Genomic DNA, 21,944 nt, shown 5'->3' with positions numbered 1-21,944 from the left:
GTGGATGTTGTTGTTGTTGTTGTTGTTGTTGTTGTTGTTGTTGTTGTGATGTAAAACAGATCTTATTTCAAGTGGTGACTGCCTCAGTATGCCTGAGCCCACTGGAATCCTTGGTCCATCACCAAACTCCTGAGATGCAACCTTTAAAAGTAGGGCATGTGTGCCTGTACCAAGGGGTCATGAGGAGTGAACTAGGATGTATCCAGGCAGCTAGGGAGGTCTCAGCATGATGCCAGTACTCAGCAAACACCAGTTGTTTCCCTATTAACACACACACACACACACACACACACACACACACACACACACACACAGAGTATTGATTCAGCCCCCCATTTTAAGTCCTGAACATGTAGTTCAGGCTCTTTTCAGAGGTCCTGAGGCTTACAGGAATGCTCCTGGAATTTCCACCCACAGCTGGGTTTACCAGTGGAGCCAGCAGATCTCAGAAGGGCAATACCACCAGAAACTAGTCAGATTTTATTACCCACAGATGAACGATGGAACAATAAGCAAGCCAGCTTCTGCAGTGGCCACTGGACCTGGGTTTAGGATGACCAAGCTAATAGAGAAAAGGGAAGCCTACAGCCAGAGTGGCCCCTGCCCTCCTTCTTCTCTGTTTTCTTTCCTCTCTCTCCCACCCCTCCCCCATACTTCTATTCCCTCCGTTAAAATTAAACAAGCTAATAAATGGACAGCATGAGAGACAACGTGTGTGGACTTGAAACCTGTCCTGAGGCTCTGTACACCTGCATTCTCAGAACGAGAACTTTTATCTTTGCTTTCCTGGATCCTGGACTCAGCCACCTGCCCTGCCTCACCCCATCACCTCCATCACCAGCAAATGTCAGAATATGAATGAAAGTTGACCATTAATAATCCAAAGCCCATTTTGCCAAAGGTAAGACCATTCTGTATAGCTTTGTGCTTTCAGGAGTATCAACCAAAGACAGTGGCCAAGGACAGTTCTCTAATGCCATGCCCAAGCAAGTGTGACCAAAGCTCGTTGAACTCATCTTACCCTGGCTCAGGCTGGAGTAGTGGGCTGTGTTCTGGGAAGCAGAGAGAAGTCAGAGGCAACAGCAGCAGAAAGGAAAGCCCCAGAAGAGGTTAGCCTGAAGTCTGGGAGGAAAATGGAGAAATACACTAAATCCAGAAGGTGCCTGTCAAATACTATACTGGCACACTGTGAGTGCTCAGAGTTAAGGCAGACAGGCAGGATGTATTCACCAGGTTGGAAGTGAGGATTAAGCTCAAGGACCCTGGTGGAATCATGGTCTCCAGTAGCCACAGATATCAAAGAACGTACCAACTCCAGAGGGAACCTATTGTGAACTCTGGATATTGATGGAGATGTTCAACAGAAGAACAGTGCTGATGGTAGACATTAACTGTTAGGTGACTATTACATCTAACTCTGCACTCTGAGCTCCATCTCCCCATAAATTTAAAACACCCCTGAGAAATGAATCAGTTGACTCAAAAGAAAATTGCATGAAGCAGGATCTAACCTTCACTGATAAATTAAAGGACTCTTCAAGACAGGCATCCTGCCCAGGCGGAAGAACGCAGTCAAGGAAGGACATTCTGCTTGTAGTAAGAAGAGGCAGTTTTCAGTCATTCAGCGCTCCTCCTCCTCTGTACTCAGGTGGACTGCCTGGATTAGCACCTTTTCCATGTGTTGATGGTCCTCGGATGCAAATATTAACTGTGTCCTCAGCAAAGTCCAAACACTTGTTGTTTTCCTTGAGTTTTGTATTTACCAGAGAGGAGGCTGGTTCAGAGAATGCGGCAAAAAGTAGTAAATAAAGGTCAGGTTCCAGGCCCCAAAGTCCCTGTCTGGTCTCCCCAGTACTGATTCCACCTTATACTCCACAAAATAAGCAAGAGTCTTGTGTGCCACCCTCACTCCTCAATAGCGATGGGTATATACCAGTGGGCTCTCTAGTATCCATTTTAAAGATAACAGCACCTGATTCCCCTTCCACTGTGGCTTCTGAACTCAAGTTGGTTCTTGACCCTCACCCTCAGCCCCAGAGCCACAGTCTAGCCTCTGGACACCTTTCTTGCCCCTCTGCCTGCCTTTCCTTCCTTTGCTCTCTCACTAAGCCCTTTGCTGGAGAGTTCTAGTTCAGCAAATACCTCTGTGCTGTATAATTAACATTCCCGGCAGTGCATCAGCCTGCAGCCCCTTGCAGACATCCAGACTTGGATCTGGTCCTTTTCTCATCCATCCTGGCCACAATCACAGGATGTCTTAACTGTGACAACACCCAAGCCAGGTGCTCCAAGTGAAAGAGATGGATGAAACTTGCCAGGCTCCGGTCAAAAACCTTGGCAGGCCCTGGAATGCCAGGCAGCATGTGGTAATGCTGGCTGGCCAGTGGCTAGCACAGTAGGTCATCCTCCTGATGGCCAAAGCTGCATTATCAGCCAACAGGGGCATGCTGATACCCAGTCCCTGATCAGTGTCCCTTCGGCTGGCTCAGTTGATTCCTTCAGTTATTTATCACTGCTTAAGAAATGACTCTATGCCTTGAAGGCTTTAAAAAGCGACCATTTACTCTATCACAGGACTTAGAAGAATTTAGTCAATGCTCAGGTGGTCATGGTGGCCATGCAATCTATCAGGGTCAGTATGCTCATTGGAGTCACTGTGTCTGGCACAGTGGGGAAGTAGAGAGAGACACAAGGTTATCTACTGATCCATCATAGTATCCCAACCTCCAAGAGGCCATCCCAGCAGGGAGCATTCATTGATTAGCCCAAGAACTTCCACATTCAAGCTTCCAGGAGGACCAGTAAGAAGTTCCAAATTCATCTGAACTAGAGTCAAAGGTCCAGTGGCTGGAACACAACTGTAATTGGAGCTCAGAGTGGAGGATGGAAAGGATGTCGGTGGGTGGTTAAGAGTAGCTGGCTGGTGGGAGGGAGAGCTAAACCTTCAGAGAGGCAGACAAGCCTGGGAAACCAGAAGAGACTGCTCCCTGCACACACATCTCAGACGCCAGAGGAAAAAGCCAAAGACCATCTGGAACCCTGGTGCACTGAAGCTCCCGGAAGGGGCGGCACAGGTCTTCCTGGTTGCTGCCGCTGCAGAGAGCCCCTGGGCAGCACCCCACGAGCGAACCTGAGCCTCGGGACCACAGGTAAGACCAAATTTTCTGCTGCAAGAAAGCTGCCTGGTGAGCTTGAGACACACGGAAGCAGAATTTCTCTAGGACCGGGCACGTTCTGTGTTTACCGGAAGTCCCACACCCGCGGATCCCGGCCCGCAGCAGCTCTCTGCTCCCAGACCCGGTGAGAGAGAGACCCAACCGCCTGGTCAGGTGGGCACTCCTGAGGCTGCAGAGCAGAAGAGACCACCAACTCTGCTCACCCCTGCCCACATCCCTGGCCCAAGAGGAAACTGTATAAGGCCTCTGGGCTCCCGTGGAGGAGGGCCCAGGAGCAGCAGGACACCTGCCTGAGACACCACCGGAACCTGAAAGAAACAGACCGGATAAACAGTTCTCTGCACCCAAATCCTGTGGGAGGGAGAGCTAAACCTTCAGAGAGGCAGACAAGCCTGGGAAACCAGAAGAGACTGCTCCCTGCACACACATCTCGGACGCCAGAGGAAAAAGCCAAAGACCATCTGGAACCCTGGTGCACTGAAGCTCCCGGAAGGGGCGGCACAGGTCTTCCTGGTTGCTGCCGCTGCAGAGAGCCCCTGGGCAGCACCCCACGAGCGAACCTGAGCCTCGGGACCACAGGTAAGACCAAATTTTCTGCTGCAAGAAAGCTGCCTGGTGAACTCAAGACACAGGCCCACAGGAACAGCTGAAGACCTGTAGAGAGGAAAAACTACACGCCCGAAAGCAGAACACTCTGTCCCCATAACTGACTGAAAGAGAGGAAAACAGGTCTACAGCACTCCTGACACACAGGCTTATAGGACAGTCTAGCCACTGTCAGAAATAGCAGAACAAAGTAACACTAGAGATAATCTGATGGCGAGAGGCAAGCGCAGGAACCCAAGCAACAGAAACCAAGACTACATGCCATCATCGGAGCCCAATTCTCCCACCAAAACAAACATGGAATATTCAAACACACCAGAAAAGCAAGATCTAGTTTCAAAATCATATTTGATCATGATGCTGGAGGACTTCAAGAAAGACATGAACACACTTAGGGAAACACAGGAAAACATTAATAAACAAGTAGAAGCCTACAGAGAGGAATCGCAAAAATCCCTGAAAGAATTCCAGGAAAACACAATCAAACAGTTGAAGGAATTAAAAATGGAAATAGAAGCAATCAAGAAAGAACACATGGAAACAACCCTGGATATAGAAAACCAAAAGAAGAGACAAGGAGCTGTAGATACAAGCTTCACCAACAGAATACAAGAGATGGAAGAGAGAATCTCAGGAGCAGAAGATTCCATAGAAATCATTGACTCAACTGTCAAAGATAATGTAAAGCAGAAAAAGCTACTGGTCCAAAACATACAGGAAATCCAGGACTCAATGAGAAGATCAAACCTAAGGATAATAGGTATAGAAGAGAGTGAAGACTCCCAGCTCAAAGGACCAGTAAATATCTTCAACAAAATCATAGAAGAAAACTTCCCTAACCTAAAAAAAGAGATACCCATAGACATACAAGAAGCCTACAGAACTCCAAATAGATTGGACCAGAAAAGAAACACCTCCCGTCACATAATTGTCAAAACACCAAACGCACAAAATAAAGAAAGAATATTAAAAGCAGTAAGGGAAAAAGGTCAAGTAACATATAAAGGCAGACCTATCAGAATCACACCAGACTTCTCGCCAGAAACTATGAAGGCCAGAAGATCCTGGACTGATGTCATACAGACCCTAAGAGAACACAAATGCCAGCCCAGGTTACTGTATCCAGCAAAACTCTCAATTAACATTGATGGAGAAACCAAGATATTCCATGACAAAACCAAATTTACACAATATCTTTCTACAAATCCAGCACTACAAAGGATAATAAATGGTAAAGCCCAACATAAGGAGGCAAGCTATACCCTAGAAGAAGCAAGAAACTAATCGTCTTGGCAACAAAACAAAGAGAATGAAAGCACACAAACATAACCTCACATCCAAACATGAATATAAAGGGAAACAATAATCACTATTCCTTAATATCTCTCAATATCAATGGCCTCAACTCCCCAATAAAAAGACATAGATTAACAAACTGGATACGCAACGAGGACCCTGCATTCTGCTGCCTACAGGAAACACACCTCAGAGACAAAGACAGACACTACCTCAGAGTGAAAGGCTGGAAAACAACTTTCCAAGCAAATGGTCAGAAGAAGCAAGCTGGAGTAGCCATTCTAATATCAAATAAAATCAATTTTCAACTAAAAGTCATCAAAAAAGATAAGGAAGGACACTTCATATTCATCAAAGGAAAAATCCACCAAGATGAACTCTCAATCCTAAATATCTATGCCCCAAATACAAGGGCACCTACATACGTAAAAGAAACCTTACTAAAGCTCAAAACACACATTGCACCTCACACAATAATAGTGGGAGATTTCAACACCCCACTCTCATCAATGGACAGATCATGGAAACAGAAATTAAACAGTGATATCGACAGACTAAGAGAAGTCATGAGCCAAATGGACTTAACAGATATTTATAGAACATTCTATCCTAAAGCAAAAGGATATACCTTCTTCTCAGCTCCTCGTGGCACTTTCTCCAAAATTGACCATATAATTGGTCAAAAAACGGGCCTCAACAGGTACAGAAAGATAGAAATAATCCCATGCGTGCTATCGGACCACCACGGCCTAAAACTGGTCTTCAATAACAATAAGGGAAGAATGCCCACATATACGTGGAAATTGAACAATGCTCTACTCAATGATAACCTGGTCAAGGAAGAAATAAAGAAAGAAATTAAAAACTTTTTAGAATTTAATGAAAATGAAGATACAACATACCCAAACTTATGGGACACAATGAAAGCTGTGCTAAGAGGAAAACTCATAGCGCTGAGTGCCTGCAGAAAGAAACAGGAAAGAGCATATGTCAGCAGCTTGACAGCACACCTAAAAGCTCTAGAACAAAAAGAAGCAAATACACCCAGGAGGAGTAGAAGGCAGGAAATAATCAAACTCAGAGCTGAAATCAACCAAGTAGAAACAAAAAGGACCATAGAAAGAATCAACAGAACCAAAAGTTGGTTCTTTGAGAAAATCAACAAGATAGATAAACCCTTAGCTAGACTAACGAGAGGACACAGAGAGTGCGTCCAAATTAACAAAATCAGAAATGAAAAGGGAGACATAACTACAGATTCAGAGGAAATTCAAAAAATCATCAGATCTTACTATAAAAACCTATATTCAACAAAATTTGAAAATCTTCAGGAAATGGACAATTTCCTAGACAGATACCAGGTATCGAAGTTAAATCAGGAACAGATAAACCAGTTAAACAACCCCATAACTCCTAAGGAAATAGAAGCAGTCATTAAAGGTCTCCCAACCAAAAAGAGCCCAGGTCCAGACGGGTTTAGTGCAGAATTCTATCAAACCTTCATAGAAGACCTCATACCAATATTATCCAAACTATTTAACAAAATTGAAACAGATGGAGCCCTACCTAATTCCTTCTACGAAGCCACAATTACTCTTATACCTAAACCACACAAAGACACAACAAAGAAAGAGAACTTCAGACCAATTTCCCTTATGAATATCGACGCAAAAATACTCAATAAAATTCTGGCAAACCGAATTCAAGAGCACATCAAAACAATCATCCACCATGATCAAGTAGGCTTCAGCCCAGGCATGCAGGGATGGTTTAATATACGGAAAACCATCAATGTGATCCATTATATAAACAAACTGAAAGAACAGAACCACATGATCATTTCATTAGATGCTGAGAAAGCATTTGACAAAATTCAACACCCCTTCGTGATAAAAGTCCTGGAAAGAATAGGAATTCAAGGCCCATACCTAAACATAGTAAAAGCCATATACAGCAAACCAGGTGCTAACATTAAACTAAATGGAGAGAAACTTGAAGCAATCCCACTAAAATCAGGGACTAGACAAGGCTGCCCACTCTCTCCCTACTTATTCAATATAGTTCTTGAAGTTCTAGCCAGAGCAATCAGACAACAAAAGGAGATCAAAGGGATACAGATCGGAAAAGAAGAGGTCAAAATATCACTATTTGCAGATGACATGATAGTATATTTAAGTGATCCCAAAAGTTCCACCAGAGAACTACTAAAGCTGATAAACAACTTCAGCAAAGTGGCTGGGTATAAAATTAACTCAAATAAATCAGTTGCCTTCCTCTATACAAAAAGAGAAAAAAGCCGAGAAAGAAATTAGGGAAACGACACCCTTCATAATAGACCCAAATAATATAAAGTACCTCGGTGTGACTTTAACCAAGCAAGTAAAAGATCTGTACAATAAGAACTTCAAGACACTGAGGAAAGAAATTGAAGAAGACCTCAGAAGATGGAAAGATCTCCCATGCTCATGGATTGGCAGGATTAATATAGTAAAAATGGCCATTTTACCAAAAGCAATCTACAGATTCAATGCAATCCCCATCAAAATACCAATCCAATTCTTCAAAGAGTTAGACAGAACAATTTGCAAATTCATCTGGAATAACAAAAAACCCAGGATAGCTAAAGCTATCCTCAACAATAAAAGGACTTCAGGGGGAATCACTATCCCTGAACTCAAGCAGTATTACAGAGCAATAGTGATAAAAACTGCATGGTATTGGTACAGGGACAGACAGATAGACCAATGGAATAGAATTGAAGACCCAGAAATGAACCCACACACCTATGGTCACTTGATTTTTGACAAAGGAGCCAAAACCATCCAATGGAAAAAAGATAGCATTTTCAGCAAATGGTGCTGGTTCAACTGGAGGGCAACATGTAGAAGAATGCAGATCGATCCATGCTTATCACCCTGTACAAAGCTTAAGTCCAAGTGGATCAAGGACCTCCACATCAAACCAGACACACTCAAACTAATAGAAGAAAAACTAGGGAAGCATCTGGAACACATGGGCACTGGAAAAAATTTCCTGAACAAAACACCAATGGCTTATGTTCTAAGATCAAGAATCGACAAATGGGATCTCATAAAACTGCAAAGCTTCTGTAAGGCAAAGGACACTGTGGTTAGGACAAAACGGCAACCAACAGATTGGGAAAAGATCTTTACCAATCCTACAACAGATAGAGGCCTTATATCCAAAATATACAAAGAACTCAAGAAGTTAGACCGCAGGGAAACAAATAACCCTATTAAAAAATGGGGTTCAGAGCTAAACAAAGAATTCACAGCTGAGGAATGCCGAATGGCTGAGAAACACCTAAAGAAATGTTCAACATCTTTAGTCATAAGGGAAATGCAAATCAAAACAACCCTGAGATTTCACCTCACACCAGTGCGATTGGCTAAGATCAAAAACTCAGGTGACAGCAGATGCTGGCGAGGATGTGGAGAAAGAGGAACACTCCTCCATTGTTGGTGGGATTGCAGACTGGTAAAACCATTCTGGAAATCAGTCTGGAGGTTCCTCAGAAAATTGGACATTGAACTGCCTGAGGATCCAGCTATACCTCTCTTGGGCATATACCCAAAAGATGCCTCAACATATAAAAGAGACACGTGCTCCACTATGTTCATCGCAGCCTTATTTATAATAGCCAGAAAATGGAAAGAACCCAGATGCCCTTCAACAGAGGAATGGATACAGAAAATGTGGTACATCTACACAATGGAATATTACTCAGCTATCAAAAACAACGACTTTATGAAATTCGTAGGCAAATGGTTGGAACTGGAAAATATCATCCTGAGTGAGCTAACCCAATCACAGAAAGACATACATGGTATGCACTCATTGATAAGTGGCTATTAGCCCAAATGCTTGAATTACCCTAGATCCCTAGAACAAACGAAACTCAAGACGGATGATCAAAATGTGAATGCTTCACTCCTTCTTTAAATGAGGAAAAAGAATACCCTTGGCATGGAAGGGAGAGGCAAAGATTAAAACAGAGACTTAAGGAACACCCATTCAGAGCCTGCCCCACATGTGGCCCATACATATACAGCCACCCAATTAGACAAGATGGATGAAGCAAAGAAGTGCAGACAGACAGGAGCCGGATGTAGATCTCTCCTGAGAGACACAGCCAGAATACAGCAAATACAGAGGCGAATGCCAGCAGCAAACCACTGAACTGAGAATAGGTCCCCTATTGAAGGAATCAGAGAAAGAACTGGAAGAGCTTGAAGGGGCTCGAGACCCCAAAAGTACAACAATGCCAAGCAACCAGAGCTTCCAGGGACTAAGCCACTACCTAAAGACTATACATGGACTGACCCTGGACTCTGACCCCATAGGTAGCAATGAATATCCTAGTAAGAGCACCAGTGGAAGGGGAAGCCCTGGGTCCTGCTAAGACTGAACCCCCAGTGAACTAGACTGTTCGGGGGAGGGCGGCAATGGGGGGAGGGTTGGGAGGGGAACACCCATAAGGAAGGGGAGGGGGGAGGGGGATGTTTGCCCGGAAACCGGGAAAGGGAATAACACTCGAAATGTATATAAGAAATACTCAAGTTAATAATAAAAAAAAAAAAAGAGTAGCTGGCTGAGAGGGCCAGTCACAGCACAATTCTGAGATCCACAAAGAACAAGAACCCCAGGATTCCCAACAAGACAAGAGAGCAGGAGGGGAGGCGCTGCTAGCATATGGTAATCTTTTCCCCCAAATGCCTTGTGGGGCTGACAGAGACACCTCTATCTGTCCTACAGCCATATTGAGGAAAAGCTACCATGTGTCCTTTCCTGAGTCCATTGGAGCACCCCGCATTAGAGCAGCCTAGTTATGCCAGAGCCATGGACACGAATCTGAGGAAACCCCAGTCCCCAGGAGAGCTGGGAATTAGGCTGGGGCCAGTACACTAAACATGTCCCCCAAACCAGAAGAAAGATCTGGTAACTCACCTGTAGTTCCCCGGATCACATAGGGAACAGAGAGGATGTACTTCCAAAAGATGTCCTCTGACCACCAAGGGTATGCTGCAGCGTGCCCATGTGTTGAATACATCCATGCACACACACATACATGCATACACCCATGCATGCATGCACTCACATACACCCACACAAATAACGAATATATTTTACATGTGTATGAGAAATAATAGAACAGCAATGCCCTTTGCCCTATGTAAGCATTAATATAAAGGAAAGCACTATGGCCATATTGGTTTAATAAGCCTGCTCTTCAGTGAGTCGGGAAAAGCGAAGCAAAGGAAGATGAAGGGAGGGAGATAGGGAAGGAGGGGTGGGGTGAAGACAAGGCCTCCTGCTAAAACATTCCCTATTGAAATCACGGAGTTTCGGTTTCAAAACCTAAGGTGTGAACCATAAGGGCCTCATCTTCCACCTGAGTACCTAGAACTGCCTAAAGAGACCCACAGGCCATAAGAATCAGACCATCTATGTGGTGGGCAGCCCCATTTTGAGAAACCCGGCTTTAGCCAAAGAAAGGGGGGAATAACCCCACAACACCAGCTAACCATGGAGAAACCATGAAGTCATAGAGGAATGCAGTTTACACTCTGCCAGGGTGGCGGCCCCCTCCCAAGCCACCCAATACTGCTCTGGAGTGGAAGGTGGTTGACCTCCTCATCTTTGAAATATACTGTGAATTTCAAACATACCTTATAGTAAAGACCTATAAAACTCACTGCCCCATTGATGGACTACTTGATACTAGGTGGAAGCAGAGAGCAGGCTTAGGCCAGCTTCTCACTGCTGTGGGGTAGACAACAGGCCACTGAAGATACTTTCAAATCCCTAGAGTTGGGTAGGTGCTCAAATGCTGTCAGGGTGATCATAACCATCCCCACAATGACCTTGGATGTCACAAAGCCCACCCTTGTCTTCCCATGGCAGAGTCAGAGAGAAGTCTTTGGGAAAAACAAACCAGCTCTTCCTCACCTGCTGCTACCCTTGTTGTACCCTAGCTAGTGCTCCCACCCTTCCTCCACCTACCCAGTTGCTCCTCCCACTTGGAAGGTGGGGCTTCAAACACCAGCCCAGAGTACCAAAACGCTATTTCTCCAGAGAGGAAGAAGTGGCAAGTTTCTCTGCCATGGAATGCATATCCCAACCAATGAGGCTTCAAGATTTCTCAGCATCGGGGGCCATTTTGTTATGTTCCCAGACAGAATCCCATGAGTTCCCACAATTCTCTGGGGCTTCTCTTAGGATTTGGCTCTGAAATGTTTGTCCTCTAAGAACTCCCCTGCTATAGGCTGGATTCCCAGTTCATCAGGGGGCACAGGTGGGGCTTTGGGGAGGTGACTGGATCCTGAGGGCTCTGAGCTCAACTGTGGGATAATAGGTTAGATTTGGGGCAAGGAAGAGCTTTGCTGTAAAAGCAAGCTCTTTCATGCTTCCTGGTCTGCATAAGGCAAGAACGTGGAGCCAAAACCATAGAGAAACACTGCTTACTGGCTTGCTTCTAGGCTCACCTGCCTAGGGGTGACACCCAGGGTAAGCTGAATGGTCCTGTGTCAATCAACAATCAAGAAAATGCCCCACAGACACACTCATGAACCAATCTGACAGAGGCAATCATTAAGCGAGGGTCCCTCTTCCCAAGCATGTCAAGTTGGCATTCATGATTAGCATGAACTGCTGCTGCTTATGAAGACTGCCCATTTTTGTCTCTGTGGGTCAAACAGAAATAAAGTAGGAAGAGCGCATAAGTGAGCCAAAAGAGAATGTGTGAGTCCTGATTGCTGCTAATGCTTTTGTGACACTGAGTACATCACTGAGCCTCGGTATTCCCATCTGTAAGGTGGGGATAATGAAGCCTTCCACATGAAGTTTGTTATAAAGAACCCTCACATGATGACTACTATAGAGTCACTTGATGGATGTGGCATTTGTTGATTTCTATAGCCTGCAAGCCACACCAGCTCATGGCACTGCACTTGGATCTATCATCTTCCTGTGGACACACTTGTTCACTGCTGCCTGGCTTCATCTCTCAGATACATGGCACCACCAGCACTTGTGACCCAGTGCTCACACAGAAAGACAGTGATGTTAGGAGTAGAATCCTATTGGTCTCCCTCTGCCAATCGATGGAAGGCTTCTCACCAACCCATCAATGGCACATACACACACACCCAAAGTGCCAAGACCAGAACCACCATACACTGGCACCCCATAGGCTCAATGAAATCAGCTCAGACTTGGGCACTAGCATGGGCTGCTCACCTGGGAGCAAAGGCCAGTGCTGAATCAACCGTTGGGCAGGAGTCTACAAGGAGGCCAGATACAGGGGATACAGCGAGTGTATGGTGTGGTGTCAGGTGAGAGCAGGGATGACCCTCATGATGGGAAAAAAGAAGGCACAGACAGGGCACAGCCTTGGCCAGGCAGCATCAAAGGACTAGAGGACCACTTGAACTCCAGTCATCTTCCTGTGATGTGTTAAACCTGGCTTCCTCTGTGCAAGATCACATCCTAGGGCTGCTCAGGTGTGGGGCTGGATGCAGACAGGAGACCTGAGCTCATGGTCTTCTCCTGCCCAGTCAAAGGTGTGCAAGCAGTGGCAGAGGCTACTCATGTACATCTGCATACCAAATGTGTGGTCAACCTGAAACCACAGCAGTTAGAGAAGCTGGAGACATGCAGGGACACTGACGCCACCATTGTCCAAATCAGCATACAGAGAGATAAACATGCGCTACAGTGAAGCCATGACTAATCACCTCCGACAATGGAGAAGCTTATCCTGCATGGCAGCATTTGCCAAGGGTCTATGCAAAACACATTCCCATCAGTCATGATAACACTGTACTACTTGGGCTTTGAATCCGACCTACTACTCTAACATCAGGTATCTCACCAACCAGAATGACTGCAGACACGTGGCTCAAAACCATCTTTGTACCACGTCAATGGGCTAACTGGCCACAAAGTAAAGTCTATCCAGTCTCATCACATTGGGTATAAAAGATCAATTATACAAGGACAACAGCAACAACAAAAAATACTAACATTTCACATTCTATAGCCCCACTGCTTGCATCCCCTAAGCAAAATACCTCCCTTTATCTCCCCCACTGTGAAGCCTGCCATTCTCAGAGGCATCACTCGTAGCCACTTACCATGTGACGTCATACTCCCTTCTCTGGTGCGATATGGTTTTTGGTTGGTGGTGTTGGTACCTAATAAAATGAGCCTTATTCAATACCAGCTCTTGGGTCACCTAGAAGGAAGAACCATGGTGAAGAACTCAGGAGAGGAGTCAGGGACAACTATTGCTGGTGAGAGGCAGGGGAGACATAATGTTCGGTCTGTGTACCTCAGGAACTCATGTTTCTGTCTCGTTATGGTATGAGAGATGGAGCTCTGGGAAGGTAACTAGCTGATGAAGGGGAAGTTTGTTCAAGTCCCAGGGACCTTCTGCACATCTATGCACAGAGACAGAATAGGAGGTCCCTAGGACATGGTAGAAAGAATGGGCAAGCCTACCAGAGTGACCAGCATGGCCAAGGACCCCATGCAGCCGGGGAGGCAGCACTCCCAGAAGGTGCAGATGGGACTAAAAGATGCTTCTTCCAGTTAGATCCTGCATAGATTCTTGAATTTTACATCCTTCAAGCTCGGAATCCTTTGTCATTGTCATGGTCCTCACCGAAAGCTCCAATGGGATCCCTGTGCTCTACGGTGTCTTTCTAGGCCTCATGTGCATGGCGCAGCCTAACTCAAAAGCTACCCCTGCTACTGAGAAACTCTACTTTCTGTTCCCCAGTAGGTCTAGTTAGGCCAGCAGCTGTGTGAGGGTACCCTGTCACAGGCCCTGAAAGATAAACAAGAAAGCCCTTCTGTAAGGCCCTTCTCTGAAGTGTATCCTTTATATGGCTGGAAAGAAGGCATTCTCCATTTGCTGATCCCAGGTCTGTTGTCCACAAGACGTGGCTCCAGGAGGATGCTTCCAATGACTCCAGCCTCCCTTCATCCCACTGCCAGCATAGTACTTGACATAAAGCAGATGGACCGATGGGGTGAGATGGAGGTTGGGGGAGGTATAGCCACTAGACACATGTAACCCAGCTTCTGGTGAGCTGCATGTCATGGGAAGCCAAGTAAGAGGGAGAAGTTTTGTGGCTCTGATTAGAGGAGCACCCGCTGGCTGTCCGTGCTGAGCTGACTGATGGAGGCAGCTGTGGGAAGCCAGCTCCACCCACAGGCAGAAAGCAAGACAAGGTTCACCGGCTATGTTCAGGATGTGGGTATTTGTGGTAGTGAGTGAATGGACCTGCAGGCAGAAGAGTATCGCAAGTAGGGATGCAGACAGGCACAGTTAGTGCTACAGGCTTGAGGGACCTGAGTTCCTGGGTTCCAGTGAGACTTGGAAACAGGAGCCAAGGTGAGTTCAGGGGCATTTGGTTCTTCTGAGAACCCCAAGAACAATAGGAACTCTCAAGACTTCAGTCTTTCTAGGCAGGGCTCTCTACCACCTCTGCAGCACAGTCTTCCATTAGCCAGTGGTGTGGGGTCTGCTTTGAGCTGAACCCAGCAGCAGTGGAATGTTGCATGAGCTCTGCTTTTGGGCACTGGTCAACCTATTCATTCAGGAAAACAAACCTAAAGACTATAAAGGCAGATCTCAGTGCTGTCAGAGCCTCACACATTACTACGTGAATCCCAGCAAGTCGTTGCCACAGCAGTAGGCTCAAATGGATACGCAAGGTCTCTTTGATCTCAACTGAGGCCTTCTGGGGAAGATGCCCACACCACCCCCATCCACATGCTATGATAGGAAGGGACTCCAAGAGAGGTGAGGCTGCAATCCTATTATCTATGAGGGAAGGTCCTCCCAACAGGCAAAGCTGGAATCCATGCGTAAGACCTCTGCTGTGCCTCCTTTCTCAGTGAGAATGCCAATACTGGGTGAGATGATACATTGATCCATTTCTCATTGTGGCACAGCCATCCATCAGTGCCTCTTCGCTGTTCACAGGGGGCATCTGGATGCCAGGCACACACTGTTCCCTTTGAAAGCCAAGAGCAGTGGGTGGCTGGTTCCGGCCAACTCTGTATGTGAACAAACCTACTCCCTGATGGGCTGGACCCACACCTGTGTGCTCTTCCTCCTGAGAATTCTCCATCCTGGGGAAGGCTTTTGGTTTCTGCTTTCCTTCCTGAATAAAGCCTAGGCTGTGGTCTTTGTTTCACATAAAATGGGCAAAAGTCATAGGAGAAGACACCATGCATGTGGTGGGAGTACCAGTAGAGATTTCTATTCTACTGTTCCAAGAATCCTTCCCTTAAATAAAAATGGTAAGTGCTATGGGTCTAGCTCAGTGCTCAGGTAGAATGCTAGACTAATGTGTTCTCGACTTGGCTCCCATTCCAGCACTGCAAAAATTGATAGGCACAGAGATCAAACTATGAGGAGTTTGTGGCACCTGCACAGTCCCAGGTTGGCACTTTGGAGGCATTTTGAACATAGAATCAGGCAATGATAAGAAATAAAAGCAGGGATGCTCAGGGATGCGGCTGAGAATAAGCAACCCAACTCTGCAGGATTAGGGTGCTGTTCTGGGTAGCATTTGCCAATTTGACACAAGCTGGATTCATCTGGGAAGAGGAACACCAGTTACGGATTTACCTCCAATCTGATTGGCTTATGGGTGTGCTTGTGGGCTGTCTTCTCGACTAATGATTACTCTGAAGGGCTCAGCCTGCTGTCGAGGTGTTATCCCCAGGCAGATGGTTTTGGGTAAGAAAGCCAACTAATTGAGTCTGGAGGATTAAACCAGTAAGCAGTAGCACACTCATCCATGGTTTCTGTCTTTGTTCTTGCTTTCCAGTTCCTGCCTTGAGTTCTTGCCCTAACTTTCCTTCATGACGGACTGTAAGCTTTAAGCTGAAATAAACCTTTTCCTCCTTAGTCGTGCTGTTTACCATAGCAGTTGAAAGCAAACCAGGACAGCTGGTAACACCAACTCCATTGCCTCACAGATGCTCCAGGGAGCTCTGAGGCCTGGGGACCCACAGTCACCTCTGCAGAGTCCATTTACATTAGTCCATTGTACAGGAAGTGGCCCATGAGCAAACCTTTGGAAGCAAACTAGAGATACCTCCCGGGGAGCCAAGCTTGTTTCTAATAGGAGAGGTGGGGATCTCCAACCCCTAGAGACATCTAGGTCCGCCCAGGTCTCTGTGACCACTTGCTTAGTCCAGCACCCAATATAGCCCCATTCCACCCCCTCCACCAGCTGGGGGGATACAATGATATTTCACCTGCCTGTTATGAAGAGGATCCAAGAATCCGTCCACCAGCTCATCCGGTCCATTCATGATGGTGCCCCACATTAAACATAGGGAAGCTGAGGCTCCACGTGGTCAAAGCTGGCTTCACCAGAACCTTGGCAGTCACAGTCTGGCCATCTAGGGTCTCCAGTGTCCCACGCCAGGGATCTCTCACAAGAGTCTAACAACAAAAATCAAAGATCCTGGGGGGTACATATGTCCATCTACAGTCAACTTCACTCCTAAAGCTTGAGCCCAGGGCATTAGTGCAAGCTACTTTTACTGGATCGAGGAACCCAGGGGACTGTGGATAGGATTAAGGATCCCCAACATGTGCTGACAAAGGAACAAGTCTAACAAAACCCAGGAGCAAGAAAGCCCTATACTTCTTCCAGACTGATCCCACACACCAGAATTATCTCCAGGGGCGACCCAGGTAGGTAGACAGCTCTACCCAGAAACAGGGTGAAGGCTTTGAAATGGGGACATGATCCAGACACCCTGTCACCTGGGCTCACTGCCGTCACCCTAAGAAGAGCAGGTGTCTGAGCACCTGTGCCAATAAGAGACCAGTGAGCTAGGAGGAGAGAGACGGAGACATCTCCAGGCTCACACAGCATGTTCCGACGTCGGCGTGACAGACAAGACAAGCATGGCCTCACTTCAGAGATTTCGCTGTCAGCACAGCATGCCTGGGGGGGTTGGAGACCCTCTTGTCTGGAGGCACTCAAAGAGCAGGGAGTGTCTATGCCTGCCTGTGATTGCCAGAGTCTCACTTGTCTCTGACCCCAGCCAGACAAAAACAAGAAGCAGGGTCTGGGTCTGTGCTGGAAAAAAATCTCACCTGAAAGAGCTCAAAGTGATCTTTGGAGCTCAGATCCTCTCTAAAAATAAGGACAGACAGAGGGGTGGGCTGAGGAAGACGCTGGGATGGGGAAAGGAAGGGATGAAGGAGAAATGTGAGAAGAAGGGAGGGAGAGAATGAGAGAGAGAAGAGAACGAAAGGAGAAACAGGGAGAAAGGAAGAAGGAAAGATGAAAAGAGGGGGGAGAGGAAATGAAGGTGGGAAAGGGAAAGCCTCTTCTAGGCTCCAATCCCTGCTCACGTAACCTTCCAATTGAGGATCTTCCTCCCCACACAAGCTCCTTCCACTCTACCCCTGTCTTCTTACCTCCCCTTCATTATATCCTTCTTCCCCCACCTCCATCTTCTCCTCCTTACATGTCCTCCCACCTTCTCTGTCTCCCTCTCCCAAAGGACTTCCCAGTTTGACATGATGCAGTGGTCCATCGTCTGTCCTCACAGCCATAGGCAGGGGGTAGAAACAGTAGTAGAGAGGTTGTGCTAGGTCAAGAAGCGAAGTAGGGAGGGACAAGGGATGGTCAGGAAACAAAGGAAGAGAAAGGGGGCCTCCTCCTCCTCCTCCTCCAGCCCAGCTTCTCCCATCAATACGGCTTTCTTCACCAGCTCCAAGAGGATGAATACTGTCTTCCAAGATTGGCTTCCAGCCATGTCCGTAGCCGGGAAGAGTGCTGCAATTAACAGCCCTCATTAATCAGAGCTCAAACTGGGCAGAACTGGAGATGGGGGCTGGGAGGGGCATTACTGCATTGCACTGACAAAGCCATTGCCACCACCTGAGCCTCAGTGCAGATCTTTGAAGTCAGGCCTAGGATCTAGTCAGAGGGGAACAGAGTTCAGCCTGGACCGGAAGAAGCTACTCTAGGGGCTGGCCACTTTAGAACCTGCCTATCTTCTGTTGCCTTCATTGTGGAAACTCCTTTGACATTCTCCCACAGACAACGGAAACTCCCATCTCACAATGGAGATGAACAGGGTCAGGTCTATCCAGCTCACAGCCCTGTTCTCATGGCTAGAGCAGGCCCACATTCCCATTTGCTTATGGAGAAATGTGGCACGCCCCACACTTACTGTCATTCAAACAATACTTTTTCACACTCTGGCTGCCTTAAAGGCAAAGACAATTTGACAAGTCCACTGTGACGTCCCTACCCACCCACCCCAAAAAATCAGATCCATCATGTATCACACAAGTTCTATCCAGAAAGGAATTGCCATTTTAACCAAATTGCCCTGTGAATACTTGGTCTTATTTTTATAGAGAGAAGGTAACATTTGCTTATCTTAAATCTGATGATAACTTTAAGTAAGTTCAGAATAGGGGGATTTTATAGGTAACTACAGGTGAGACCAAATTAGCATTTTGGCTTTATTAGGGAGAAAATCTGTCTTGCAAAAGCCTATAATTGGTCTGAGCTAGTGCAACTATGTGTCTGTTAGAAGCTTGACCAGAGTGGATTTGGACCCCCTACCCCTGTTCCAGTCACTGTTTCCTGTGATGTGCACAGTGGGGTTTATCTAACACTAGAAAATTACTAGGGAATCAATATAACTTCATGCACACATAATATACTTCCGTCTCTCACGAGTGGAGAGCAGCTTAAAATACAGACTGTCTGAAATATCCTCTTGCTTCTGAACAATGGGAGCTTCCCATCTCTATCTTCTGCTCAGTGTTTATATACATAGATCAGCTGGATTGGATGGAGTCCTAGAAAGCAAGTCCCTTGGCTCCTCTGAGAATCACTTTCGCTGTGGAGTCACGCAGGACACCCTGTGATCCCAACCGTCATCTGGAGACCTTCCCTGTTATGAGGATCTCTCAATCCTTGTCTTTTTGAAAGAAAATATTTAGTGAAGTGGCTTATGCAGTTTAAACAGAAATCTATTTAACAAAGAAAACACTCCAAAGAGAGATTAGGTGGGCTGCCTAAAGCAGGAAGCAGTGAGGTTGGTTTTGAATTGTGGATTCTAAAGGTTTTATAAATATCTCAGAGATGGGCAGTGTGTTCATGTTGTAAGGTAACCTTTTTTGCTCCCAAATCATGGTAGACTAGATCTCCTTTTTAAAATATTTCTTTACATTGATCCCCACAAAAGATGGGGTATCAAAACCACAAAGCATGAGGTATCATAATGACATCAGACCTCTGAGGAGTCAGACCCTTTGTTGGCACACATGTGGGAAAGTGCCCTGGTGACCTTGGCTTCTGATAGAGTGGAACTGCCAAGTAGCAACCTCAAGGATGTTTAACCACAAAGGGGAAGACCATCAGGAGACATGGCTACCAGGATGTAGACATGGTGATCCTCAGCTTCCTCATATGTAAACCCTTGCCTAACCAGTACCATGACACTCCATTCACTAGACTCTAGAAGAGGCGGGTCTTTCACCTTCCCTATCTGAGAGCTGCTTAGAGGTAGCCATCTCCTCATTCCACAAATCCTGGGACAGCATAAGAGAGGTTCCCTCTGCAATAAACAAAACAAGTCTCACCAAATGCCACCCAAAACACAGAGGGTCTCTTCTCTTCTGCTCCTTGCCTGTGGAAACCTTCTTGAGTCAGCTGCAAGTGACAAGGTGAACTCTGGAGCCTCACATCTTCCAATCAAGCAGAGTTCCAGGAAAAATGGAACCCAGAGCACTTGGAGGAGAACCATTCTTGAGGGAGGTACTTATGTGTATATGCACATGTATGTGTTTGTTTGTGTGTTGGTGCCCATGTATGAGCACATATGTGTGCACACAAGTGCCTATGATGTAGAAGTCAGAAGTCAGCTGCATGCGTTTTTGTCTTTGTTTTATTCTTAGATGACTCTAGGAATCAAGGGGCTCTTGTGCTTTCAGGGCAAGCACTTCACCAAGAGCTCTCTCTGGTTTCCCTAATAGCTGCCCCCATTTGGTTGCCTGCCAAACCTCAGCAACTACTTTAGGCACGAGAATCAGCTGAGAACCAAAGAAATGCAGGCCTAGTGAGACCGAGTCAACACTTCTGGATACTGAAGCCCAGCTGCATCGCTTTGCCAGGCCCTGCTCCTCAAGTTCTGGGAAAGCCTGCTGCAGTGGGAAGTTGCAACTGCCTGGGCCTGCATCTGCCATCCTCCTCCAATCTCCCGGGAGGTGTTCAAGCAGCTTCTCCTTGATGCCCATCTTCATTCTAATCCAGGAAAATTGGCTCATGGCTATCCTCGCATCAAAATGAAAAAGAATCATAAGCCGTTGATCCTCCTGTGGTGAGGGCTAAGCTTTGAGATGACCATTTCTTGATTGTGCAAAATAGACATCGAGCTTTTTTATCCGTGGTGGTGCTTTTAATCCCCCATCAGTTGGCTCAGGTATTTTCTGAACTTTATTTTCTGCCTCCAGCCAAACACATAATTTGGCCAGGGTTCTGCGTCAGAAATTGGGTCAGCAGTCTCTGTCTCTTTTAACCTTGCCATCCCATTGTAGTAAATGCAGGATTGCTCTCTCTCTCTCTCTCTCTCTCTCTCTCTCTCTCTCTCTCTCTCTCTCACACACACACACACACACACACACACACACACACACCTCCTATGCTCTTGGAATGTCAGGGTAATGGGAGTACCCTCCATTACTCATTGTTTGCCCCTCTCTACACGTGTTTATGCTAATGACATGACAGAGTGAGGAAAGACTGGGGAGAAGTTTCAAGGACCTGCAGATGGAAAAGGCTAGTCTATGATCAGAGGTTTGGACCTTCAACTTCCTTCTTTCACCCTCCTTGGAGAAATGAAGAACAGAATCCACTGTAATGACCAGTGACATTTTCTGTACCTGCTGCAAGATGCAAAGCCAAGGATTAACCAACCACGCCTAAGAAATGCAACCTCCTATGAACAGCCTGCAACAATGACATCTGGAAAGCTTCTAGGTGGAGAATATATCCAAGGACCCGGAGAGAGATGTGACCACAAACAGTGGGAGCTCTGTCTCCTGCTTAGACCTTGTTCCACGTATCTCTCTACTCAGCTATTTATTTATATATTCTTCACAGTACAGTAAATCAGAAGCACAACATTTCTATATATGTTTTTAAGTTGTTCGAGCAGATTATCAGACCCAAAGGCATCTGTGGCAAACCACATACCCTGAGCCAGTTGACTTTACAACCAATGTCTAAAACAAGGACAGTATTGAGGGTCTAGGTCTTATGAATCACACAAACTCCAAGATTATCCCAATCCAGCAAATTTCTGGACACTCAGCTAACATCCTATAGGGTCTGCTGAGAATTGCACTTCCACATGTATGGGGCTCAGTTCCAAGCCCTAGCTATCCAGCCTCAAGAACCCTAGATTTCCTGCCTCATCCATGACAGCCTTCATCTGCTGTACCCAGCAGTCTGTAGTAGAGGCTCACAAGACACACTATCCTGTTGGACTCAGCCCACCTTCCTCAACTCACAATGGCTCGGTGGCTAACTCAGAATCCTTAGATTAATAACAAACCTCTGTCCCCACAGGAGATTTCTTGTCTTTGGTCACAAGGTGTATCTTAGAACTCTCCTGCTAGTGGGCCATAAGTGGAACCCTTCATTAGCTATGCTGAATGGTTCCAGATGGCTACATAGTACCCAGGGCAATAAGAAGCCTCTTCTATTCCCAGACACATGGCCACACCACAGAAAATCTTTCCCCAAAGCCAAAGTCACCACATGCAAACTGATTTCCCAT

General features: G+C 46.3%; 1 long non-coding RNA gene across 1 annotated transcript in view; it reads right to left on the bottom strand.

Moving 5' to 3' along the window:
* Positions 1–10,889, bottom strand: part of LOC102555048 (uncharacterized) — an 80,287-nt gene extending 69,398 nt beyond the window's left edge. The window contains exon 1 of the long non-coding RNA XR_015622963.1: positions 10,769–10,889. This is a non-coding gene — a long non-coding RNA (uncharacterized LOC102555048). The remainder of the gene's footprint in view (positions 1–10,768) is intronic.
* Between the last annotated feature and the right edge of the window lie 11,055 nt (positions 10,890–21,944).

This window comes from Rattus norvegicus, chromosome 6 (genome assembly GCF_021556685.1).
Source record: "Rattus norvegicus strain SHRSP/BbbUtx chromosome 6, alternate assembly SHRSP_T2T, whole genome shotgun sequence".
Lineage (NCBI taxonomy): Eukaryota > Metazoa > Chordata > Mammalia > Rodentia > Muridae > Rattus > Rattus norvegicus.
This window is presented reverse-complemented; position numbering and strand designations above follow the sequence as displayed.